The sequence below is a fragment of the Uranotaenia lowii genome, chromosome 2 (genome assembly GCF_029784155.1).
Source record: "Uranotaenia lowii strain MFRU-FL chromosome 2, ASM2978415v1, whole genome shotgun sequence".
In the NCBI taxonomy this organism is placed as follows: Eukaryota; Metazoa; Arthropoda; class Insecta; order Diptera; family Culicidae; genus Uranotaenia; species Uranotaenia lowii.
Genome location: NC_073692.1, coordinates 385,441,581 through 385,468,895, shown reverse-complemented (window position 1 = coordinate 385,468,895; position 27,315 = coordinate 385,441,581). Strand labels below are relative to the sequence as shown.

At 34.5% G+C, this 27,315-nt stretch overlaps 2 protein-coding genes across 10 annotated transcripts in view; one reads left to right on the top strand and one right to left on the bottom strand.

The window, feature by feature from the left end:
• LOC129744250 (D-beta-hydroxybutyrate dehydrogenase, mitochondrial) overlaps nt 1-27,315 on the top strand; it is a 307,586-nt gene that overhangs the window by 70,426 nt on the left and 209,845 nt on the right. The gene's annotated exons all lie outside the window — the stretch shown is intronic.
• LOC129744251 (elongation of very long chain fatty acids protein 7) overlaps nt 1-27,315 on the bottom strand; it is a 161,529-nt gene that overhangs the window by 32,184 nt on the left and 102,030 nt on the right. For 2 of the 3 annotated variants that reach the window (XM_055736682.1, XM_055736683.1), the window contains exon 2: nt 23,935-23,966. The gene's annotated coding sequence lies outside the window, so the exon portion shown is untranslated. Of the gene's footprint in view, nt 1-4,882; nt 5,280-23,934; nt 23,967-27,315 lie in introns of those variants that run through there. The other variant, XM_055736684.1, reaches the window with a different exon arrangement.

The window sequence follows — 27,315 nt, the reverse complement described above, 5'->3', positions numbered from 1 at the left end:
CCTTTAACAGCGGTTTTACATTTTTTTGTTTTTTTTTCGCGCAATTTTTGTCCTGATTGTTAACCAAAGCCTTAAATTTCTTTAACGGAAAATCCGGTATCAAGGAAGAACATTAAAAATTTCGTATCGGTTTTCTTCATGAAACGTTTGTAGCACAATTTTTAACACCATGATTTTGAAAAAAAATACGGTCTATTCTTAACTAGTGAAAATATCGGATTGTGCAAGAATTAGTTTGATTAATCTTTTCCTGTTCCATTCCAATTTGCTTCTAGAGATTTTAATTTTGAAAGTGGTACTTTAAATTTTATATAACGCAATTATAAATAATATTTAACTAATGCTTTAAAAAGTACACAATATGTGCTCGATATGCAAGAAAACAGTTAAAAAAATGAATGATTGAGGGGCAAATGTAGCTTCGAACGTTTGAAGTGCATATTTGCTCAAATTAATGACACATCATTTTTTTATTTTGTACTAATATGTACAACTATTCAATGGTAATGAACAGTCTTTCGTACAAAAAGTAAAATTCAAAAATTGAAAACGATGAAATGTGATGAAAAGTTTTTCAAATTAAAATTACCCTTTCGCTCATTTTCAACATATTTTACCCCATATCTAATCTTCTATCCGTCTATATTCTTTCAATTCTTAAATATTCTTTCTCAAAGAATACAAAATTTCACCGATATAGCTGATAAAATAATTTTTCATAAAATAAATTTACGGTGATTAACTATTCATTTCAAAAATTGAAAAAAAAAAAAGTAAATTCAATATGAGTCTTGAGGGCCACATGCATAAATATTTACAAAAATGTTTTACATAAATTTTACAAACAGCAACCTAAGCATTGGACAAGATACAGCGATAGCGTGTTCAGTTTTCACATCGATGATCCAGGTTCAAACCTTCAAGAGTGCAAAGCTTTCAAGTAAGTTTAAATTTTATTTACAGTTATGTAAAACAACTTTAAAATAAAAAAGACGGATATCAAATTTCAAAGTAATATAAAGTTTGATAATTTTTCATTTTTTTTATTCAGGGTGCAGGGGAAGCTGAATAGATTTCTGTCCAGCCTCTATCGTGGACTTTGAAGGTATCAATAAAATTTTAAATTTTCAGCTGAGTACAGTACTATGCAACCAAAATGTAGAGCTGGATAGGAACCTGTCCTTTCAACCTTTTGGTTACTTGAGATGTCCTGCATCACATTGAACGTAATTTGATCCACTGCTGATTTTGTTTAATGATTTTAAAAGTTGAGATATACGAAAAACGGTCCTCACTTACCCCGGTATACCTCAATTTAAGGTAAATTATGGCGGACATTTCTTCATGTTTCAATAAATATATAGAATAACTATAGTCATATCTTCAAACTCAAATTTCGAGATGATCTGTGCAACTACAAGACGAATTTTGTAGGATGGCAATTTATTTCTGGTAGCAAATTTAGATCCAATGGCTGAAAAAGAGTTTATCGATTTTAACAGTTTCTTGTTTTTTTACCTCTGGCGTTTTAAAACAAATCAAATTGATAAGGGGGTTAATCTTCAATTTTACATTTAAAAAACTTAACAGACATTAAAAATTTATTTTAAGCACTGGAGCTGCCTAATAAAAAGGTAATCTCTAAATCATCAACATCATTTCTCATCTTTAATATGGGAAACTACACGTAAGATAAAAAAAAAGAATCAGACTTTTTTTTCCTAAAATTCGAATTTCGAAAATATTTGTTGCTTGGATTTCAAAATAACAATATGAAATAATGTTTAAAAAATTCATTGAAAATCCGATTTTGAAACAAATGTCTTAATTTTTATAATAATTGAAAATAGTAAAACAATTGAAAATCGGAATTCAGAGGTAAGTTTCAATGATGTTAAAAAAACAGACTCACACATACAGGATCTCAGTGTAGTTTCATGTTTCTTAGAAGAGACCTTAATTTCTTAAAACCAATGCGTACATCTTTCAAGGGTACGATGGCTAACATAAGGTCTCCAGAATTTTTCCATCACATATCCGGGCCGGACAAATCCAAGCTATTTTTTCATTAAATCTGGCGAAATTTGGGCATTTGATTTCAAAATTGTTAGCTTAAAATCCTGGAAATATCCGGGAAAATTTAGTGAAAACCCAGGAATTTCTAAACATAAATCATGAGAAAAACCTCGAAATAATTTTGTTCATCAAAACTTCTCAGCAGATTTTCAAACCGGTGTTTTAGGCTTCCAAAAAATCTTTCATGATTATTTTTATAAAAAATACTCAAAAAAAGTTTCGCTTTGTACGCATAAATAAAAAATTTTTACAAAATAATTTGATTTTTTTTTGTTTGATTAAGCAAATATAGTGAATAAATCCGGGAAAAATCCGGACGTTTTCAATGAAATCCGGGCAACCGGGCCAGGACAGACTGTTTACAACTTTGGTTTAAAAAATCCGGGAAAACCCAGATAAAACCGGTCAATTTGTTAAACTTAGACTAACATCTTACAAATGCTTTATTTACCAACCCGTAGAAAGAGTTCTTTGTGTGCTGTGACTGAGGTTTGATCTTGTGGCCGCTGGCTTAAACGACTTGAACGGTATTCTCTAGAGCATGGTCGGCGGAAATATTTAAAATCCAGCATTCAGGAAAATAAGCCTTTGAATTATGATTCCGCGTTTCTTATATATCATTTAATTGAAGCTTCCACTAAAAACGAAAATATATTGAAGACTATAAAATTTTTGTTTATGTCTACTGAAAATAATTTATTCAAACTATAAGCTTGAATCTTGAATGAGTTCTCTCAACAACACATTGTTGTCCTTTGGATATTTTTTAAGGTTACGATCTAGTTTCTCTATCAAATATCAATTCTTCACCACCCTTCATTCCAGTTTTTTTTTATTTCGTGAGGATTATTGAGTACGGCTAACAAAAACTTGTCAATTATGACCGTAGGAACCGGAAAGTTTTAGGGGTTAGGCGACATCCCAAATAGGTTATAGGAGGTTATATGAGAGTAACAATATTCACGCAGAGCTGATGTAAATCTCGAAAACTTATCCCAGATTCAGGATTCTACTACAATTTTTCAAAATTTCTCTCGCATGTTGATAGGAATCTCTCTCTGAATATTTAAATTTTTGATGAGATTAAATTCATTTCAGAGGTTCTGGTTCTATAATATCGAAATCAAAATTTTAGGAGTTTTTGTTTACATATTTTGGACTCTATAGCCAGTTTTGTCTCTTGGAGTTGACGCATCACGAGGGGGAAGGGTGGTGGTTTTTTGAAAATAATCACTTTTCAATAAATTGGAACAAGTTGGACAAAAACTTGCGTGCAATATATTTGTATACTAGAACTTATCAATATTTTCAATGAAATACCATGAACTTCATCATATATTCCCTTCTTCGGGATTTTCGGAAAATCGAATGGGGAGGGTGACATAAAAAGAATTTGATATTTGTTCCGGGCTTATTTAAAAAAAAAAAATTAAGTACAGGATTTCTATTATGAAATTGATTTTAAATGTGGACACTTTACTTTAAAAAAATCTGCAGTGAATTTGACTTATTCCTACATGTATTCTTTAACATTATTAATATTGCAGTTTTATCTAATGCCAAAGTTCGTGCGAAGATTTTAAATTTGGATCAAGTATGCAACATTACGATTTGAATCTAAAAAAATTAATAATTTTTTTTATTTATGAGTATTTGGTTGATTTTGATGGATGATTGAAAGCTTTGAATTTACTCAAGAAATGGGAAGATTTAGCTTATTTGTTTTCAACCAAAAATAAGACCCTTAACACATTGGGGACCGCGAAGAAAACTAGGAAAAACAAGGATAAGTTTGACATTCCATATCTTAGAAACCGCTGACCAAATTCTAATTAAGTTTTTTTTGATGGGCTCAATAAGTAGAATGAAGTTTCATTATTAAACTTGTAGATTTGAATTATGCTTCAAGTTGTGGCACACTGTTAGCAAGCAAAAAAAGAGATATCCCTTTGGTCCGAAATGTGTTGAGCAAATTTAAAGAATTTAACTATCAATGAAACTTTCATTATGAAAGTAAGTTCAATATTTTGTCACCAAAGGATTGATTCTACAAATTAAGCTTATCATTTAAAAAAATTCAAGATGTTTTTTCAAAAGTGACAACTGAGTTTCCAAAACTTATAATGTGAAAGAACTTAAATTTGTAAAATTTAATAACATAAATATCAAAAATATTTTATTATAACATAACATTGTTTAAGCAAAGCATCATTGAAAAAATCAGTCATCAAGCCCTCTCCCATCCCCCGCCCCTTCCTATGAGGTGATGCTTCCTACAGCCTTGTTGTGAATATATATGTTTATGTGCCAATATTACAAATTTTATAAATTTTTTGATGATTATTTTTTTCACAAATTGTTTTGATAAGTTCAAACCACATCTAAGTATATTTTCGATTGAACCGATTAACAAAAATTGCAGTTTTTCCAGAATTTTCTGCCTTTACATATACTTAAGCCACACTGAAAATAATGCACTGATTATTTTTTTACCAAACACTTTTATTTTCATCTCACTACACTTCTTTGAATAATAATTTTAATTATTCAAAATAAATCACAATAAAATTTTATAATTTCACATTTAATCTTTTGTATTATATCCCATAATTAATGCTTTTCACCGATTCACATTTTCCTTTGAATTCTTTGTCATATTTCAACTAATGGTTAGATCTCTTCGAAAACCGGCTCTGATTTTGTTTTCCAAGCACATTTAGGTTTGCCTTGTATTCCACATTTCTAAAACCTTGCTATTTTCGGTTAAGGTCGGTAGCTTTCATAATCCAAAAACTGGCTTTTGTACCTTTCAAAACACGTGTGGATCCAGATTCCTTGGGAATCAGGTAGCTTGCACTCACTTTGGCGATTTTCTTCTCCCGGAATCACCAGTTCTAAGAAACCTGTCTTCCCCTCTTGTCTTCAGGTACAAAAGTTCTAATCCGCAAAAAGAACAGGTCCCGACTGCGACTTGGAAGACCAATCCCACTGCACGTGTTAACGATTTTCTCGGAAAAACCGCGCGTCTCGCGCCAACCGAATTCAAACTCGAACTGATTCGAATTCCAAAAAAAGTCTACCAAAACCTCCAAAATCGAAAAATGTGTCCACCCAAGACAAGAGCCTCTCTACTGTAGCCGGTTGTTGCTTGAGTCGAGTTGAATCGGTCAGACCGCGTTGGCAGCTTAAGGTAAGTCGCAAGCCAGTAAGCCACTTAGTAGCTATCGACGACGACGAGTTGGTATAATGTTTACTGTCTCTTGATTCTGTTGTCGTTTTTGCTGTTGTTCCGCGACCGATATCTTCTTTTCCTTTCGCGCCCAAACGTCGTCGTCACAAGGCGTCGATTTCGTCTTAGTCTTCGTCAGCAGAAGAACTTCATCTATGACTAGCCAAGCTGATCGAAGCTCGATCTTTGGAGGTGGGGAAATCGGCAACTCGGAACGGGGTGTGTTAAGCGATGGTCCAATTTTTACAAGTAGTCGCCAAATCCGAGAGCCGACAACGAGTCTTAGATGGAAGGAAAAAAAAGTGCAGCAACAAAACATGAGGAGATTGCCTCACCATCCGCATCGGCGTTGTCGTCGCGTCCGCAAAAGATCGCAGCCTCCCCCGCGCGTGCTTCTAGAAAACCTGCTCGTCAACCGGAGCACAACCTTGCCGAAGATCACCAGCGGAGCCCAGGCCCGGGTAACGCAACGCCCCAACTCTCTCTCTCGCTCTGCAAACTTGGTCACTCGGTTACGAAACACCTCTCACGGCGATCGGTCAACGACTAACTACAGCCGCAACTGACAACCGCCGAATCTTGAAGGTCATCCGGAAACTGGGTCCAAGTCCAAGCTGTTGTTGGCACATTACGGCCAAGGAAAGGAAAAATGTAGCTCAAAAAGCTACGAACACACGCACTTCCCTTTCTCCAGGAATACTTGTGAGGAACCTGTTCGTGTTCATCCACAGAGCCTATTTGGTTGGCCCAACAAAGCCTGCCGATAAGGATGACCTTGCCCGGTATTGTTGTTTGGTTACATTCGGAACCGATCGGCACTCGTTTGAGGTTCGCCATGAGTGTGACTGTGTTTATGATCGATCATCAATTTGTTAACCGGCACTTTGCATTGGATATTCGATTTTTACTGAAATAAAATTGAACCTGATTTCATGTGATCCTTAAAAACTTTACAAATATTACTTATCTTTTGAATGAAGCAGTTATTGATTATTTAATGTAGGTGAAAAGTATTCTTAACAATCATTCTTCCCTGGAATTTTTACACATTGCAGTCCCTGGAGTGTCAATTTGACACTCCTGCCTGACTAAAACCAATATATCTATCTTGGTGCACAACCGATTTTTACAAAATTTATTGTTTTTAAAACCTCGTAACGTAACTAGGGATTTTTTTTTGTTATTTATTAAATTATGTATGAAATTGTTAGTCAATAGCAAAACGAATTGAAACACAATTGTTATGTTTTATTTGTAAAGTATCTTATCTTTACAAAAATTTGTTGCTTGTTGCTTTGTTAACTTCAATAAGCTGATTTTAAATTGAATTGGTCCAGAAAATTGTGAATGGGAGTATCAAAAAATTAATAGGCTACTATAAGAAAATATTTGATGGACATTAAAATTTAAATCTTTTATATATCGAAAACTGGAAATATTATATTGAGATTTTAGTTGGATCTTACGTAAAACTTTCTCAAAAAAACGATGAAATCATAAAATTCAAGAAAAAAATGCTTTCCTTGAGATAAACAACGATTTATTTTAAGGAGTGTGTTTTGACGTTTTAAACGTCACTATTTAAAAAAAATGAATATCGTCAATCAATAGTTTTAAATGAAATCTTTACAACGCATTCTTTGTAACTTTGATGATTTTTAAGTCCGGAGATATTGTATTTTAAAATTGATGAATTTTTCAAAATCTTTAAAAACAGAAGGGAGGGTCCTGGAACGAGGGATGGGTGGATCATTCTCAAAATTGAGGTTTTTTTTTGTGTAGGCCTCAGAAAGTCTTTCAGCCAAGTTTGGCGAATTTTCTATAATTTTTTTTTTTTCGCTGTGCGCTAGAGTGCTTCAAATGACCCGACTTTTGAAAAAGTTATGTGCTTCAAGCTAAAATTAAGATCTCATGCCAAATTTGGGCCAGATCGGATAACGGGAAGGGGTCGCTTAACGAGCCTGAAGTTTGCATGGGATTTTGAGAAATTTCGTTCGGGAGAAAAATGAAAATCCTGTTTTTCATGGATTACTTTGGTTTCCTTCGGCCGGTTTCTTTTGAAAGCGCGAATTATGACAAATATTTTATCTTAAGATTGCAAATCGATTCGAGTTGAAATAAAAAAGTTATAAGCCGTCGAAAATGGGCAAACCTTTTTAAGGGTGGTATTCATCACGGTTTATGCTGCGACGAAATGTTCGAACGCCCCGACTCAATATCAAAGATGAATACCACCCTAAAAAAAGTTAGCCCATTTTCGACGCCTAATAACTTTTTTATCATAATTCGAATGAAATTGCAGTCTTCGAATGAAATATTTGTCATAACTTAGGCTTCAAGAAAACCCGTTTTCTTGGTTTTTCATGTTTCTGCCGAACAAAATGTCTCAAAATCCCATGCAAACTTCAGGCTCGTTGAGCGCCCCTTCCCGTGATCCGATCTGGCCCAAATTTGGCATGAAATCTTGCACAAGGCCTAGGATCAATTTTAGCCTGCAGCGCATAAAATTTTACACATTTTAAATTTCCCATGCAAATTTGGGGCAGTCTATTGTGCACACTTGACATGAAATGACCCACATGTATTTTTTTAGATTTCTAACATTTTCATTTTTTGAGTTAGATTCCGTTCGATTTTTTTTTTGGAACTAAGATAAAACCATATTTCAAAGCTACATTACTCTGTTATTTTTCAACGGAAATAATAAAATAAGCTTTAAATCATGTCTAAAAGTACCATCTGCGTCACCGAATATTCTGTAAATGATACCATTGAATAGCCCAGTTTATGGTGCAAACTTTAATCTGAAGTCAAAGTGGGCCAATGGCTCTTATAAGAGTTATGAAAGAAACAATGACGATAAATGCATTTTGATGTGCTATTTTATTATTTCCGTTGAAAAATAATGAGATTTTGTAGCTATGGTGGAATATGGTGGAATATGGTTTTATTTTATTTACAAAAAAAAAAATCTAACGAATTCTAACTCGAAAAATAAAAACGTTAGAAATCTGAAAAATACATGTATTTTAAAGTCGTAAAAATGAACCTAATTTTCAATTTTGGGGAGGATCTGAGAATCCCCGGCTTGCGCCCGTCAGATAATAAAAAAAATCCTCAAGTCAAATATGTTTTATTTTAAACCGAATTCACCTAAAGCAATTGCATTTTCCTTTATTCAATGCTTAAGAAAAAAAATCCGAAAAAACATGCTTCGGAAGAAGGATTTAAAAAAATGCACTTAGTGTCCAAGAAAGCTGCAGTTAGAAGCTGTACGTTAAACATAAGTAAGGTAGAGTGAGGAATCATGGACCACTTTTTTTCTATGCTCCAAATAATAGAAGATTATAGTTTGTTTCTCTAAATTTCTTACGTATCATTAGGCATTTTTTTTTAATTTTTAAAATGTTTTTATTTTCTCCAAGTTCTGACGGTTAATGACGGAAAATAATATTTTTTGGATTTAAAAAAATGGTGATCCAATTTTACCAAATAACAAACAAAGTTTATAAGTTGACCCAAAACTGAAATTTCATAATTCATTTCGTTATTTTAAAGCAATTTCAGATGATGAAATTAAAAAAAAGTTGTGTATAATCGAATAATTTTTAAAACCTGGCGCGCGATCGTTTTGGCAAAATTCCTAATAAAGGATGGACAAATATTTTTCACAACTCTTTATTTAGCATAAGGAAAAGCGTATTTTAAGTTCTGAATGTGTATAAAAATTATGAAAATATAGTTGGGTCAACCCCCCAGAATGTGAAGGAGGAGGAAGAGCTCGAGGAGCTGGAGCAGCTTCATCGTTCCCCAGAAACACGAAAATTCTATCAGAAACTCAACGCATCCCGCAAAGACTTCGTGCCGCAAGCCGAAATGTGCCGGGATAAGGACGGGGGTATACTGACGGACAATCGTGAGGTGATTCAAAGGTGGAAGCAGCACTTCGATGAACACCTGAACGGCACACATGCAGGAAATCAAGACGGTGGGGCAAGGTACATCGCCGGCGTAGCCAACGACGTAGAGGAGCCACTCCCAACGATGAGTGAAGATTAGGAAACCATTCGCCAGCTGAATAGAAACAAGTCGGCTGGGAAGGATGACATCGCAGCTGAACTCATCAAATAGGGCCCGGACAAGTTGTCCGATTGCCTACACCGGTTGATAGTCCGGATTTGGGACATAGAACAGCTACCGGAGGAGTGGAAGGAGGGGGTAATATGCCCCATCTACAAGAAGGGCGACAAATTGGACTGTGAGAACTACCGAGCGATCACTGTCCTCAATGTCGCCTACAAAGTGTTGGCGGATTCGTGGGAAGTCATCAGGTCGGCTTCATGGAGGGACGTTTACGACGGACCAGATATTCACATTGCGGCAAATCCTTCAAAAATGCCGTGAACACCAAGTTTCTACGTACCATCTATTCATCGACTTCAAAGCCGCATACGACACGATCGACCGTAACGAGCTATGGAAAATCATGGACGAGAACGGCTTTTCCGGGAAGACTGACTGATCAAGGCGACGATGGATGGAACGCAGTGCTGTGTGCGGATTTCGGGTGAATTGTCGAGTTCATTCGAATCGTGCAGGGGGCTTCAACAAGGTGATGGTCTATCCTGCATGTGGTGGGCGAAATGCGGGGCACGATTTTCAACAGATCCAGTCAACTTATCTGCTTTACCGATGACATTGATATAGTCGGCAGATCATCTGCGGCGGTGGAGAAGATCTACCGCAATCTGAAACGCGAAGCAGGAAGGATTGGGTTGATGATTAATACGTCCAAGACGAAGTACATGCTGGCCTGCGGATCCGAGACCGACCGAACCCGCTTGTCCAGTAATAACAAGGTCACGATCGACGGCGACGAGCTGGAGATAGTCGAAGACTTTGTCTATCTCGGCTCACTGATGACCGCAGACAATGACACCAGCCGTGAGATCCGGAGGCGAATTATCAGCGGAAGTCGTGCCTACTATGGACTCCACAAGCAACTGCGGTCGAGAAGACTTAGCCCTCGCACGAAGTGTAATCTGTATATGACGCTCATTAGACCGGTTGTTCTCTACGGGCACGAGACATGGATATTGCTCGAGGAGGACCTGCGTACACTCGGGGTATTCGAGCGACGAGTGTTAAGAATCATCTTTGGCGGCGTACAGGAGAACGGAGTGTGGAGGCGAAGGATGAACCACGAGCTCGCGCGACTCTACGGCGAGCCCAGTATCCAGAAGGTGGTGAAGGCTGGCCGGATACGCTGGGCGGGACATGTTGCGAGAATGCCGGACGACTGCCCTGCAAAACAGGTGTTCGCTGCGAATCCGGTAGGAACAAGACGAGCGGGGGCGCAACGAGCGAGGTGGTTAGACCAAGTGGAGCAAGATCTGGCGAACGTGGGGTGTCCGAAAAATTGGAGAACGGTTGTCCTTGACCGAGTGAATTTTAGGAATTATGTTCGTCAAGTTATGTCGTGAGATGGAATACTAATAAATAAATAAACGATAGAATCTACGACAGTGGTTAAATATGCATGTAAATTCGCAGAAATGATGTTAAAATTATTTATAAAACATAATTTTTACCATCCTAGAACTTCGGTCCAGTCAGGTCATAGTTGCCAGACAAAGACTTCGGTCCAGTTGAGGACTTCGCTGCCGTGATATTCCGAAGTGACGTATACGCCATACCCAGCTCCCGCCAATAATTTCTCCCTTTCACGACTTTCCACTTCTCCGGGACCCCTTATAAAAAGTTATACTGTATACAAATCACATTTCATGAGGGGTCCTAGAAAAGTAGAAAGCGGGGAAAGAGATAAAGACACTTTTATTGGCGAGTTCTGGGAATGGCATATACGTTACTTCGACATATCACGGCTGTTCGGTCCAGTGAAAGACTGCGGACCAGCTAAGGATTCCGGTCCAGTTTTGGACTTCAGTTCAGTAAAGGACTTCGGCCCAGCTAAGGACTTCGATCCAGTTGAGAACTTCGGCTCAATAAAGGATTTTCGTCCAGTGAAGAACCTCGGTCCAGTTAAGATCTTCGGTTCAGTTGAGGACTTAGGTGACTGTGACTGAACGGGCCTAACGTGCCGACAGCATTGAACGCACTAGTATAGATGACAGTTCTCAAATTGAGACGGTGAAAGAGGGAGAAAAGAAAACTGAAAATTAAGCGGGAATGCTAGAAGCAAAACGTAGACAAAAAGTAAACAAACAAGAATCATTCTTAATAGTTGAATTCTAGTGGTGTTCGAAGCATAGCTTAATTCAACGTTAAGTCTCTATCTATTAGAAAAGACCTACTTCAAATTTACGTGCTTAGGTGAGATTTAGAGTGTAAGAGGCAATTTAGTTTTGAAATTTAACTTAAAGTTACTTAATCTAGGCAAATAACTTAACCTTATTAGTACGCAAGTGCCTGTGGAGTTGCTTATGCAAGCTAAGGACTAAGTAATTCGGAAGTGCGCAACTTTACAATTTGGAGTAAGCATCATGGAGCAGGTGAAAAAGTAGTTGAAAACCTATAGAATTTATTATGAAATTGTAACAATTAATTAAAGGTGAAGCGTCATAGCGAGTGCAAAGGCTGTAATCCAGACAGGAGGAAAGAAAGAGAAAGGTCACTAAACGTAAGCTGAAAGAGTTATGCTTATATGTTCACGTTACTATTATTCGAATTGTTATCGTACGATTTTAAAACGTACCACAAACTTCGAACGGATTAAAGGAGCGAATTTGGAACCAAATCTTTCTCTGTTACCAGCGATCCACGAGTAACGAAAATCAATAGGTCCAGTTTAGAACTTAGGTCTAGTCAAGGACATCGGTCCAGTGAAGGACTTCGGTCCACTTGAGAATTTCGGTCATGTGAAGAACTTTGGCCCAGTTAAGGACTTCAGCCCAGTGAAGGACTTCGGTCCAGATTAGGACTTTGATCCAGTTGAGTACATCGGTGCTGTTTAGGACTTTGGTCCAGTCAAGGCAAGGCAAAGTTTCCAGTTTAGGACTTTGATCCAGTTTAGGATTTCGATCCAGTTTATGACTACAGTTTAGTTTAGAACTTCAATCTAATCAAGGCAATGTTGCCAGTCGATGACCCCAGTTCAGTAAAGTCAAAGTTGCAAGTCGAGGACTTCGGTCCCGTCAAGGCAAAGTTTCCAAAACAAGAAACATCCGTGAATTTAGGAATAAGTTTAGTTGAGCTTTGCTGTTCTTAACCTTCCCATGCTGTTCGCAAAATAACGAAAAAATTATTATTCGAAAGATTAGACTACTCAATTGATTTCGTTCTCCTGGTTACATATCTCGACCGATATTTATGGTTTTATATTCACTGTAAAGGTAATGAATTTCTGTCTGTCTGTCTGTTCCATATAGACTCAGAAACTACTGAACCGATTTGCGTGAAACTTGGCAGGTGGGGGTATTGGAGGCCAGAGAAGGTTCTTATTGTGATTTGAGACCCCTCCCCCAAACAGGAAGGGGGGGAGGGGTCTCCCAAATAATAAATAATTTTTTGCATAACTTGAGAACCAATCAAGCAAACGGTATCAAATTTGGCATGGGGTGGTATTTGGGGACGGGTAATATTTTTATGAATATTAGGTACCCCTCCCTCCTCTCAGTGGGGTGATGAGAAGGGGGGAGGGGGGCTACCTTACAATTTTTCATATAACTCGAAAACTAATCAAGATATTGGAACCAAATTTGTCATGGACTGGTATTTTGATACGAAAAATATTTTTATGATTATTTGAGACCCCTCCCTCTTTCCAGTAGAAAGCGGTAGGGGGCCTCTTTCATATTTTTACACATAACTAAAAAACTAGTAATGCAAATGGAACCAAATTTGACATGGGAGGGTATTTGGATACGAAAAATATTTCTACGATTATCTGGGACCCCTCCCTCTTTCCAGTAGGGAAATATAAAGGGGGGGGGGGCTCTTTCATATTTTTTTACATAACTCAAAATCTAATTAAACTAATGGAACCAAACTTGGCATGGACGGGTATTTGGGAACGTGACATATTCTTATGATTGTTTGAGACCCCTGAGGGAGAAAAGAAAGAGGAAGGGAAGTTTCATACAGTTATTACTGCACAACTCAAGAAATACAACAGCAAATGGATCCAAATTTGGCATGGAACGATATTTGGTTACGAAAAATTCTTCTATGAATATTTGGTAAGGGGGAGGAAGGTCTCCCTTACAATTTTCAGTATAACTGGAGAGTTGATCGATCAAATTGAACCATATTTGGCATGTGAGGGTATTTGGATACGAGAAATTTTTCTTTTATAAATAGAGGCCCCATCTGTTTTTGCTGAAAGATATAAAGGGGGAAAGGGGGCTCCCATACAATTTTTTTGCATAACTCGAGAAATAATCGAGCAAATGAAACCAAATTTGGCATCAAAAAGTATTTGAGTACGAAAAATACTTTTTTATAAGTGAAACAATTTCTTTCTTGCAGTAGGATGATAGAAATGGGAAAAAGGAAAGGAAGAGGAGGCTTACATTTAACTTTTTTTTTTTTTTACAAAATCCGAGAAATGGACAAATCATTTTGGTATGATTCTATGATTATCTGACAAATTTTCAGTGAGTAGGTGCAAAGGAGAAGGGAGGTGAGCCAAATACAATTTTGTTAGCATAAGTTCTCAATTTATGCTAACGAAGCCAACAAATGGAAACAAATATGCCATGGAAAAGTACTTGGTCACGAGATATGTTTCTACGATTGTTATAGACCCTTACGCTTTACAGTGTAGAGAGGGGAAGAAAGGAGGAGGCTCCATATACATTTTGTTGTAAAGCTTAAAAACTTCTCAACCAATGCAATGGAACTATATTTGATATAAAAGGATTTTTGGGAACGAAAAAAATGGGTATGATTATTAAAGATCACGACCTCCATTCAGCAGAAGGTGAGGGAAGGACAGCTGAGGGGGCTCTCTTATCAGTTTTTTAGCATAAATCCAGAACATATCAAGCAAAAACAATCATATTTTATAAGTTAGATTGTTTGCGTACGATTAATTTGAGACCCTACAGACAGATTAACATTATCAGATCTTTAACACAAATTTATTGATCAAGATTCAGAAAATTAGTTTAAATCATATTTATGTTGCAATTCAAAACTCAGGCTGCAGCTCTCATTTTATAGCGGTTGCTTATGAATTGTGTTATAATTTGATTTAAAATAATGCCAACAAACCAATAAAAATTTGAATAATTATTGAAAATATAATTTGATTTTGAAAGGTTTCCATATAAAATTTCCATATATAGTTTCCATATAAAATAAAAATTATTTAATAAGTTTTGAAATTGTGAAAAATTAATCAAAAATCATATATTTGAATTTGAGGTTGACTGCTATTCTGGAATCACTGTATGTTAAAATTCTCACTTTTTAAAAGAGCTAACATTTTTCTTAGTAGCGCTGTATTTCATTCTTTATTGAATCGATTTGAAAAGTTCAAATTTTAGCTGTATTTTGTCAACACGATCTTGATTTTCCCTGAATACACATAGTTTCTCAAATATTACTGATTTTGTTAAAATCGTATTGTAAATCTTTTGATGGATTGGTTTCAAACTCACATGAAAAGTTTATATTTAAACACTAAAAATGCTTGGTTTAACCGACCACAGTTGGTTATTTGAAAAAATCCACGAATATTTTAAACTATGATTCAATAAATATAATTTCATGAGAATCATAGACTTTTGATTGCAAAAATTGCATTAATGTCCAATAAAATTAATTTTTATTGCAAAGTGAGTAATTTACAGACTGATATGGGGACCATTTTTATTACTAATTCATAGAATTTCAACATATTGAGCACCAAATGTGAAGTGTCTTGATTTTTGCACTGCGCACAACGACTCTTAAACTTTAAATTTATTTACCAAATAATATTTTAACAAATGAAAAACGACTCCTTGACTAACTCAAGAATATGAAATCTGCACATGTGATCCATTTTATGTCGAAATTAGGCACGTGTACTCCAGAAATCTCTCATTGTGTGTTTTTCGTGGTTCTGAATGTGATAAAAAATTACAAAAACAATTGATTTCATAATTCTTCATTTATTATGATTTTTTTACTCAATTTGTCATATCAGCTCAGTTTAATGAATATTATCTGGTTGTTAAGTAGAAAAAAAAAATGGTTATCAAGAAGAAATTTATTGATTTTTAAGTTTTTCTTAAATTTAAATTTATGGCGTATGATATTGAAAACTAAAATCTTGTTTAACTATGAATGAATTTTTAAATCAGCTATAATTAAGCTGACTAAGTGAAATTCCATTATTTGAACCAGGACAGTCACGATCTTTATTCTAAACGCCATCTTTTTGTCTATCAGCTCAACGTTTAGACGCCACCAAAATTAAAAAAAAAAAATTCTTCATAAATTGATAGTAAACATAGAGTTGATTCCAAAATGGTAGGTTTTGAAGAAGCACCCCAACCGGCTACATATATTCTTTTTCTTCAAACCGTAATGGAAGGTTAGAAAGTGAGCCCACAACTTTCAAAAACTAAACAAAACAGACGTCAGAAGCTCGGAATAAACAAACAATAAATATTATTAGAAACTTAGAATAGCATCCTTTTGATCATTTTCATTTCATCTAACACTATAGAGAAACAATGGATCAAATGAAAGAGTTCAATAAATTTTTAAAGTATATTTTTGAAAATCTGATCTGAATCTGATTAGTTTGAAAATTCGTGATAAGTTAAAAGAACGATGAGTTTCGAATTCACTATTTAAGAAGTTACTTGGGCGATTAGTAGACTCCATGTGATTTTTCAATTAATTTTATGCGATCTTTTGGATCACTTATATTTGTATAAGATTTTGAAAAAACTTTTCTTATCAAAACTCGATTAAATTACCATTTTCTTTAAATTCTGTGTACAGCCTTCAGTTTCAACAGTTTTATTATACAAGAAGTACCTATTTTTTATTATATTTATCATTTGATAGCTGCAGAGTGATAAGACCTTGTTTCTAAGTGCACAATCGCAAGCAATTTTTTTGAATCTTTGAAGTTCTGTAAAATAAAAAAAATAACGGTTCCATTAGAACTTATCAAACATAATCAAACAAAAAACCGCCTATGTTATTCAGTTTTTTCTATCAAAACAAGTTTCCACATTTACTAAAAACTAGCGGCCTTTTTGACTCGTGCTCTCCTTCAAAGCTCGATGATAATAAAGATTAGTTTTATGACCTTTTCCTCCACACGCGTTCGTTTGGCGGCGTGCAGCTGTCCGGATGCAGAAATTCCACTACGTGTGTAAAAAGTTTCCAAAACATGGGTACAAACATTTCTTGAAAAGATGTTTTTCATTCAGGTTATATCTTGAAGCTCTCTTTAAACATTGCAAAGATTGCGACTGCAGAAAGTTTCGTCACATTCGGTGAAACCGGTGACAAAATAAGTTAGAGAAAGAAGCTGCAGCAACAACAACCCCATCAAAAGAAGAAGAAAAACAGCCAAGCCAATCAAGTCGTAAAAAATTCGAATGCAACAATTCCGGCCAAGGTCGAACTTAGTCACTGTTTAGTAGACAGCTAGTAGGTAGAGGTAGTGGAATTTTGTTGTGGTTGTTTTTTTTTCGGTTTTTCTGCAGCACGTTCGGTTTTTCTCGAACAGATTTCGGCAGAGGCTGGTGGTCTTTTTTGGTGAGATTGCTGCTGCTGCTGTTGGTGGCTCTATTACGACCTTCTTCTTGTTTCTCTCTCCTTCGCTTCTATCTTCTATCTGATAGTGGTAGTTGGTGCGAGTCGGTACCTATCTAACTGATTCGAAAGAAAACTAAAACGGACCTACTAGTAGATCCACATCTCGGCTTTCCGTGACGTGACCGGCTGGTAGATTTCGACAGTTCATTTGTTTTTGGACCCCGACAAGACAACCATTATGTGATCGAGCCTTTGGTAACTGATTCTTGTTGTTGTTGTCAGTGTTGTTGATGTTGCTTGAATCTCTCTCAACTTTATTTGACAGACGGCCTGAGAAACCTGATGATTGAATTCAGGGGAAAGGGTGAGAATGCGTTAGTTTATCTCAGGATGGGGTGTTTTGACATCGACTAAGTGTTAGATCGATTCCATTGGTTCTGTTTCGTTCAATATCAAAAGGTTGCCACGGCGGATGACTGAGTGAATGGAGTTTCGATCGAAAAACAATAAATGGTAAATGCATTTAGCATGTTGGAACATTGCTGCTGATGATTGGTAGGAGTTTTGGTGACACATTTTAATTCAACTTTTTGAGCCTTACTCAAGGAAAGTTAGTCAGCTCGTTCAGCTTGATTTTGATTTCAACCAACCGAATTCGAACGAAAATGTTATGACTTGATAATGAAATTAGAGACGATAACACCATGATAATGTTTGAACTTCATTTGAACTCTCAATCAAATTCTGCCCAAACGGTCATGAACTCTTCCGAAAAAAAATGCGACAGCATTCCAAGTTGTAAACAACCGAACAATTCCACCCCAGCGTGAATTCCGCATTTCAGTGGAACTCGATTATCACACGCGTCCGAAAACCTTCAACTCGATCACTGGGCCATCGACTGACTGCAGGACAGGATCGTCTTAAATAACAAGTCTCAGGAAGCCCACTGCGCGAGGAGATCTCGCTAATAAAGCTTCACGAATTTCTCGGTCAATTGACCTTTACCTTCCTTTAGAGTACGTATGTGAGTATGAGAATTCCAGCCAGCAGTGGTGTGCAGAACATTCCTGCTCCAACAGCAGCGAGCGTTGAAAATGCAGTATCATAACTTAGCACCTTGGCGTTAATCGGTCCTAGATTTAAATCGTCCATCATCCATCGATATGTGAACTATCTGTTTATCACCTTGCTCCGCCGAAAGATGTTCGACACGGCTCAGTGAATAAAGTTCAGCTAGACCATATTTCCCGATTGAATTGTCGCTACCGGCAAAGGTCAAACCCGGAAAGAAGTTCCAGCTAAGTACCAGGTTGATACAAAATTTACTACTCGAATCAATGAAAATAGCCAAAATTGTCAAGATTTTAAAAACTGTAGAACTTATCAAAATTGTCAAAAATTGTCAAAATTGTCAAAATTGTCAAAATTGTCAAAATTGTCAAAATTGTCAATATTGTCAATATTGTCAAAATTGTCAAAATTGTCAAAATTGTCAAAATTGTCAAAATTGTCAAAATTGTCAAAATTGTCAAAACTGTCAAAATTGTCAAAATTGTCAAAATTTTCGAACTTTTGAATGTGGTTAAAATCGTTAAAATTGTGGATCAGCTTTTTTTATCGTAGTTATTCGAATTTTCGCCATAAGAACGAAATCAGCTGAAATCGCTTCTTAAAACAAAAATTGAAATCCGTGCAGCAGACCTACAAATCTCTCAAAACTCCTCATATAAACCAAGCGAAGATTTGCTTTTCGTTTTCCACGGTTCAGTGATTTTTGCAAGAAGCCCAAGCTAAGGATGCAATATTGAGTAAATTTTTTGAGATTTCCAATGCTCATTCGCGTGCTGGCTGCGTTTGACTCTGCGGTCAAATGATTACAAGTTTAGTTGATCTAAAATTCAAATGGCTGATAACCGATCTTTAGAGCGAGCTTCGATTTGGGTTGCACAGCATCAGCAAATGTTTCCATTCCGACTCGAGCAACCTTGTGCGAATTTTCAAGCTTTAAAAAAATTATAATATCATAAAACTAAAGAAACCAAATTGAAAAAGTTCTCGAATCCAAGTTCTGAATTAAGATTCTAGATTTTAAATTCAAGATTCATGATTGAATATTTTAGATTCAATATTATAGAATCTAGATTCTAGATTCTAGATTCTAGATTCTAGATTCTAGATTCTAGATTCTAGACACTAGATTCTAGATTCTAGATTCTAGATTCTAGATTCTAGATTCTAGATTCTAGATTCTAGATTCTAGATTCTAGATTCTAGATTCTAGATTCTAGATTCTAGATTCTAGATTCTAGATTCTAGATTCTAGATTCTAGATTCTAGATTCTAGATTCTAGATTCTAGATTCTAGATTCTAGATTCTAGATTCTAGATTCTAGATTCTAGATTCTAGATTCTAAACTCTTGATTCTAGATTCTAGATTCTAGATTCTAGATTCTAGATTCTAGATTTTAAAGTCTAGATTCTAGATTCTAGATTCTAGATTCTAGATTCTAGATTCTAGATTCTAGATTCTAGATTCTAGATTCTAGATTCTAGATTCTAGATTCAAGATTCTAGATTCTAGATTCTAGATTCTAGATTCTAGATTCTAGATTCTAGATTCTAGATTCTAGATTCTAGATTCTAGATTCTAGATTCTAGATTCTAGATTCTAGATTCTAGATTCTAGATTCTAGATTCTAGATTCTAGATTCTAGATTCTAGATTCTAGATTCTAGATTCTAGATTCTAGATTCTAGATTCTAGATTCTAGATTCTAGATTCTAGATTCTAGATTCTAGATTCTAGATTCTAGATTCTAGATTCTAGATTCTAGATTCTAGATTCTAGATTCTAGATTCTAGATTCTAGATTCTAGATTCTAGATTCTAGATTCTAGATTCTAGATTCTAGATTCTAGATTCTAGATTCTAGATTCTAGATTCTAGAATCTAGATTCTAGATTCTAGATTCTAGATTCTAGATTCTAGATTCTAGATTCTAGATTCTAGATTCTAGATTCTAGATTCTAGATTCTAGATTCTAGATTCTAGATTCTAGATTCTAGATTCTAGATTCTAGATTCTAGATTCTAGATTCTAGATTCTAGATTCTAGATTCTAGATTCTAGATTCTAGATTCTAGATTCTAGATTCTAGATTCTAGATTCTAGATTCTAGATTCTAGATTCTAGATTCTAGATTCTAGATTCTAGATTCTAGATTCTAGATTCTAGATTCTAGATTCTAGATTCTAGATTCTAGATTCTAGATTCTAGATTCTAGATTCTAGATTCTAGATTCTAGATTCTAGATTCTAGATTCTAGATTCTAGATTCTAGATTCTAGATTCTAGATTCTAGATTCTAAATTCTAGATTCTAGATTCTAGATTCTAGATTCTAGATTCTAGATTCTAGATTCTAGATTCTAGATTCTAGATTCTAGATTCTAGATTCTAGATTCTAGATTCTAGATTCTAGATTCTAGATTCTAGATTCTAGATTCTAGATTCTAGATTCTAGATTCTTGATTCTAGATTCTAGATTCTAGATTCTAGATTCTAGATTCTAGATTCTAGATTCTAGATTCTAGATTCTAGATTCTAGATTCTCGATTCTAGATTCCAGATTCTAGATTCTAGATTCTAGATTCTAGATTCTAGATTCTAGATTCTAGATTCCAGATTCTAGATTCTAGATTCTAGATTCTAGATTCTAGATTCTAGATTCTAGATTCTAGATTCTAGATTCTAGATTCTAGATTCTAGATTCTAGATTCTAGATTCTAGATTCTAGATTCTAGATTCTAGTTTCTAGATTCTAGATTCTAGATTCTAGATTCTAGATTCTAGATTCTAGATTCTAGATTCTAGATTCTAGATTCTAGATTCTAGATTCTAGATTCTAGATTCTAGATTCTAGATTCTAGATTCTAGATTCTAGATTCTAGATTCTAAATTCTAGATTCAAGATTCTAGATTCTAGATTCTAGATTCTAGATTCAAGATTCTAGATTCTAGATTCTAGATTCTAGATTCTAGATTCTAGATTCTAGATTCTAGATTCTAGATTCTAGATTCTAGATTCTAGATTCTAGATTCTAGATTCTAGATTCTAGATTCTAGATTCTAGATTCTAGATTCTAGATTCTAGATTCTAGATTCTAGATTCTAGATTCTAGATTCTAGATTCTAGATTCTAGATTCTAGATTCTAGATTCTAGATTCTAGATTCTAGATTCTAGATTCTAGATTCTAGATTCTAGATTCTAGATTCTAGATTCTAGATTCTAGATTCTGGATTCTAGATTCTAGATTTTAGATTCTAGATCCTAGTTTCTGGATTCTAGATCCTAGATTTTAGATTCTAGATTCTAGATTCTAGATTCTAGATTCTAGATTCTAGATTCTAGATTCTAGATTCTAAATTCTAGATCCTAGATTCTAGATTCTATATTCTATATTCTATATTCTAGATTCTAGATTCTAGATTCTAGATTCTAGATTCTAGATTCTAGATTCTAGATTCTAGATTCTTGATTCTAGATTCTAGGTTCTAGATTCTAGATTCTAGATTCTAGATTCTAGATTCTAGATTCTAGACTCTAGATTCTAGATTCTAGATTCTAGATTCTAGATTCTAGATTCTAGATTCTAGATTCTAGATTCTAGATTCAATATTTTAGATTCTAGATTCTAGATTCTAGATTCTAAATTCCAATATTCTAGATTTAAGTCATCAAGTTCAGATTCAGAATTAATAAAATATTACCCAGCTAAGCTCTATTCCATGGACAACTCTGCCGGAATCAGAATCACACAACATCCTGCCTAGCGGAACAGTTCGAAGGGGAAATATTTAATAGAAACATCGCATTCATCAGGTGTTGGCTGCACGCGAAGGTCTCGGGTACAATCTTTGCCCTAAAGAAAAGCTCAACCTCATCTGACTTATGAGTCTGTGTTTTTTTTGTTTAGGTCGCAGAGTTTTTTTTCTGCCGCGTCATTCATCAATGATTAGTTTTTTTTTGTTTCAAACGCACACCGACTGAACCGTGTACTAAGTCAAGGGCGTAGTTGCAAAATTGCACCCTTGACTTCAGTTTTCATAAATGGAAATTTAAACATGCGATACGATTTTCAGTATTCAGTATTCAGTTTTCAAGAAATGAAAATTCTTTTTCTAAATTTTCTTAAACAACAGAAATTCAGGGGTCATTTAGTAAAAAATTATCATCGAAACCGAAAAGATCAATGAACTTAGAGTTGTTTTCAAACAAATAATAACTTCACCTTTTTTCAAGCTATCTTTTTATCAACTGGCTCAAATCAGCTGCTTGAATCAAAACAATTCGATCGTCACGAGTGGCTTATTTATCATTCATTATCCGTTAAATCTATTCAATTCCATTTGACGTTACCGAAGCCAAGTCGCAGATTGCATTTGGTAGTGGACTCAAAAAAAAAACACTCAACACAAACTACCGTCACCTATCAAAAGTCAGCAAATACCTGGCTCAAAACTATTCAAACGAAATCGATAGTCCATTAGCAAATAATATTTCCGTATTTGAATTATGCGGCTCAACGAGAAGGAAAAGTATTTGAAATTTTGTTTTGCTTTTATTTACTTGTCCAGACAATTTTGACAATTTTGACAATTTTGACAATTTTGACAATTTTGACAATTTTGACAGTTTTGACAATTTTGACAATTTTGACAATTTTGACAATTTTGACAATTTTGACAATTTTGACAATTTTGACAATTTTGACAATTTTGACAATTTTGACAATTTTGACAATTTTGACAATTTTGACAATTTTGACAATTTTGACAATTTTGACAATTTTGACAATTTTGACAATTTTGACAATTTTGACAATTTTGACAATTTTGACAATTTGGACAATTTTGACAATTTTGACAATTTTGACAATTTTGACAATTTTGACAATTTTGACAATTTTGACAATTTTGACAGTTTTGATAATTTTGACAAATTTCGACAGTTTTAACCATTTTTAAAAATTTTGACAATTTTGACAATTTTGACCATTTTAACGATTTCCAATAGAGTTTTTGTCTGCTTATTCGCTCTGAACATTCTGAAAGGTCAATTAACAGTACAGACAACACCTAAGGCGCAAATTCCCCAATGAAACTTTTCGTTAAGTAAGGCAATCGTCATTGTCACCTTGCCCTTGCCACGCTTAAATCTGAGATAACATGAGAAAAAAATAAATCCGCTTATGCATTTTTATGATTGACTATCAAACTAACCTTTCCGTTATAAGAAAAAGTAAAGCTCATAAAGCCACCAAACAGGTGCCACTTTTTTCCAAAACATCTGTTTGATACTTAACTGTAGCGTCTTTTTTTATCACCACCTAATTTGTGCCCCAAAGTCATAAAATGTTTCCCATCGACGGTTCAAATCTCGTGCAGCGGAAAGACATACGAAGCAAGCAAAAGGGAAAAAAATGTTGCGGGAGTACGAATTTCTCACGTTTAATTACCGGACCAAACAAACGAGACGACCTTAGAATATCTATCTTAACTTAACTGAACCACCATCCCAGCCATATGTCTCACAACTTTTTTTTTTATTGTTTTTGTTTTATGTGACTGACTAGGTGGAGTCTCGAGAAAACACTTTCCGATTCAAGGTTGGAGCATTTGAGTTAGACATCTGATGGGAAGACCCAACAAAGTACCCTGCCAAGCTTGGGGACCTTCTTCTACTGCTACCCCTCGAAAGTCTGTTAGGCTTCGTTGAATGCGTGCGTAGATAACCTTTTGCTGAACTATTTTCGTGGCACGAAGCTGTATGAACGATGCAGAACTGAACCATGGGACATTTGAGAATGATTCATTCTGATGGAAATTTCGAAAAACTTACCTGATTTGTTACTTTTTCAAGTGTGCTTTTTTCTGAAAAAATAAAGATAAAAAAACAAACATTAATTTTCTTTTGAATTATACCATTTTATCAAATTATTTTTTTTCTATTTGGATGAAACGATTTGCGAAATTGCGCAGTTGATACGAAAAAACAATCGTCGAATTGAAATACTTTACAGCAAGAAAAAATTATTCCAACCTGCAAATTTTTTAAAAAGATTTTAACATCAATTTTAATTTAAAAGCTTGAAAGTTTACATGACATTGATGTAAAACTGGAGAAAACAAACGAAGATAAAAGATCCAATCCCGATATAGCCAGCCGGAATAAAGACTATAAAAATGTGTGTAAAACCGAAGCAATCCGTTAGTTCTAATTAAATTTATATTTTTTTCTATCTTTTCTACATCGTTGATCAGGTGAATGTTTATTTGACGCATTCCAAGCGCCCCTCAACTGGAGAGTTGATTTTTATTTTTCATTATTCAAAAATAAATTGCGCAGCGTTAGAAAGGTTATTTCTTGAGCTTTATTTCCCATCAAAAGATTTACAGTTACCTTATTTATAATGGGAAATTCCGGCTTGCAGTCTACTTGAGAGCAAACACGATTTTTAATCGGCCAAAAATAATTTAAATATACAATTTGAATTCCCTGAAGAAGATTCAAAACGGATTGAAACGTTGGATACATAAAACAAAAATCGTTTTTGCTCTAAAATAGACTGCAAGCCAGAATTTCCCAGGAAAAACACAAAAATCAGTCCATCCATAAAAAAGTTACCTTTTTTAAGAATTGAGTATGTTGTCGTTGAAATTTAATATTTTATTACGAAAATAAACTGATTTTAACAAAAACATTTTATCAGAAAAATAATTTTGTTAAAAATCTAGCTACACAAAAAATAATTGCAAAATGATTGTTTAAAAGCCATTTTTAGGGATGATATTAGATTAAGAAAAATCACACAAGTTCACGCTCCAGAGTCGGTGTTAAAAGTTTCTATTTTTAAGCGTTTTGACGTCACGAAAATTATACTGTTTTAAGTTGAAAAATATTGATAGATTTTTTCCACAAAAAAGTCACCTAGGACTTCGTTAGTTTTTAATTAAAGCTCAGTAAAATTTTAGTTCTTTTTCGAATATTTACAAATGTTATTTAACTTTCAAAAACAAAAAAAAACTAGATTTTTTTTGAATTTTACAACTTTTCTAACCTGGATCATCAATCATCTAATATATAAAGATGAGTTGGACTATATATGTTTGTTTGTTTGTATGCACCTTATACAAATCCACACCGCTGAACCGATCAGCCTGAAATTTGGAACAGAGATGTAGTTGAACCAGGGTAAGGTTTTAGTAATAGTTTTGAGCCCCTCCCACCTAAGAAAAGGGACCCTCCCATACAACTTTCGTTTTTTCTCCCACGAATCAAAAGTCATGGCACCATTTTGTCGACCGATTTTCGTTTCCTTTGGCGGGGTTATTTTCACCATCACCATGGGCTGGGCATTAGAAACGACCATACAGAGTTGGAAAGCAAATCAAAGCTTGCTTAGCATTAAAGATTTGACAGGGGAAATTTAGGCGGGTGTTTTTTTCCTTCTACTGCTGAAAGCACGTGGTACCGGTCCGGGATATTTGGATACAATAATACGCATATACCTATTTTGGATTGAAAAATGCAACTAACCTGATAAGTATATATTGACTATAATTTAAGTGGTTTTAAAAGTGCTTCTGGCTTTGAGAGTTCACAAGAATAGTTATGCAGTGAATTGAACAGTAAATTGACTTCTTCAGCCAAATATCTATTTGGACTGAGTGGTGAAAAACTAATGTACTGATTTTCATAAATTCCAGCTTTTAAGAACCAACTATTTTCGTATTTTTAGGATCCCTCATAGAGAAAAAAAAAGAGTTACAAGTTTCAACGCTTTGATAGCCGCCGCGGCCGAGGGATTTGAAAACTGATCAGATTATTGAATCTGAGATTTTCAGTTTAATACAATTCAATTTCATAGGCACATTTATAACTTTTATGTTATTTTTGGCCATCAATGTGTTCAATTCTACCATACAATTTTAAGAAGGCTTATTCTAGATCCGTTTAGTACTGCAAATTCGTACAAATGATATCTAAGAATTTAAACATTGACCACTCTTCACAATAATTATTGGGATGATTGTGCCCAAGAATCGAAATATTGAAATAAAACTCGAATAAAACCTTTTTCAATTTTTCCACTATAATGGTAACTTCGGTAAAAATTATTTGTTTTCGATAACATTTAAAAACTATCAAATAATGGAACTTTCAACATTTAAGAACAAGTACTCATAAAACAGTGCAAAATTGAAAAGCGAAGAATCAAACATACAATTGAAAACGGAGAAAGTGAACTTTCAATATGGTTCAACAAGATTCGGAAATCTTTTTAGAAAGTAAATAAAAATTGAATAAACCATTGTACAGGGAACCATCTTGAAAAGTGGGATGATCTCCAAAAGAGATTTTTATTGGGGACTGGGAAAGATAAAAACAAACAATGTTATCATTGAAAGATAAAAAATATAAGGCCAAATCTACTCAAGTTTAAAAAACATGATGAGTGATAAAATGTTTTTCGGGATACGATGAATAAGAATTCAAGGGAAATTATTTTGATTATCAATTAATTAAAATCTCATAACAATAAAATGGCCAAACACGGGTCAAATTTAAAGCTTTCATTTTGAATTATATTCTATGTGAACCCGAGCAAGGCCGGGTAAAATCAGCTAGTGTCATATAAATATTGGAAAATTTCGAATAGAAATTTATGAAAAATTACGAAAACGGTAAAAAATTTATTAAATGATCTTAAAAACGTTTGATAAGGCAAAATAAACTTTTTTATTGATTTCAAAATTAAAAAATGCTTTTGGCCAACTTTTTCTTCTACGTACTCCTGTGTGCGGGGGGAAAAATGCGTTCTGACGTCACGAAAATTGATTTCCCTTTTTTCGGAAACTTCTTACTACAGTATTATTTCAATATAAGTTTAACAGAATAATGCGCTCCAATAAATGAACTCAATTATTAAATTTTTAACATAATTAGAAAACTTAATTCTTTCGCATAAACGCGGTTATTATAAAATGTTTCTTACAAAAAAAAACCGCGCTTGTTGAACACTTGATTCGAAAACCACAAACTATTATAAACATGAAATCTTCATCAATTATTTTTAATAATCTCTGTGATTCATAAAGCAGGTAGTTATCTGTAATTTGAAAAAAAAATCTTGCAAAAAGATCAAGTTTCTCTATTTAAGAATGAAAATAAACGCGTTAATTGATTTTATAACTTGCTGGCTTAAAATTAAGTATCCTA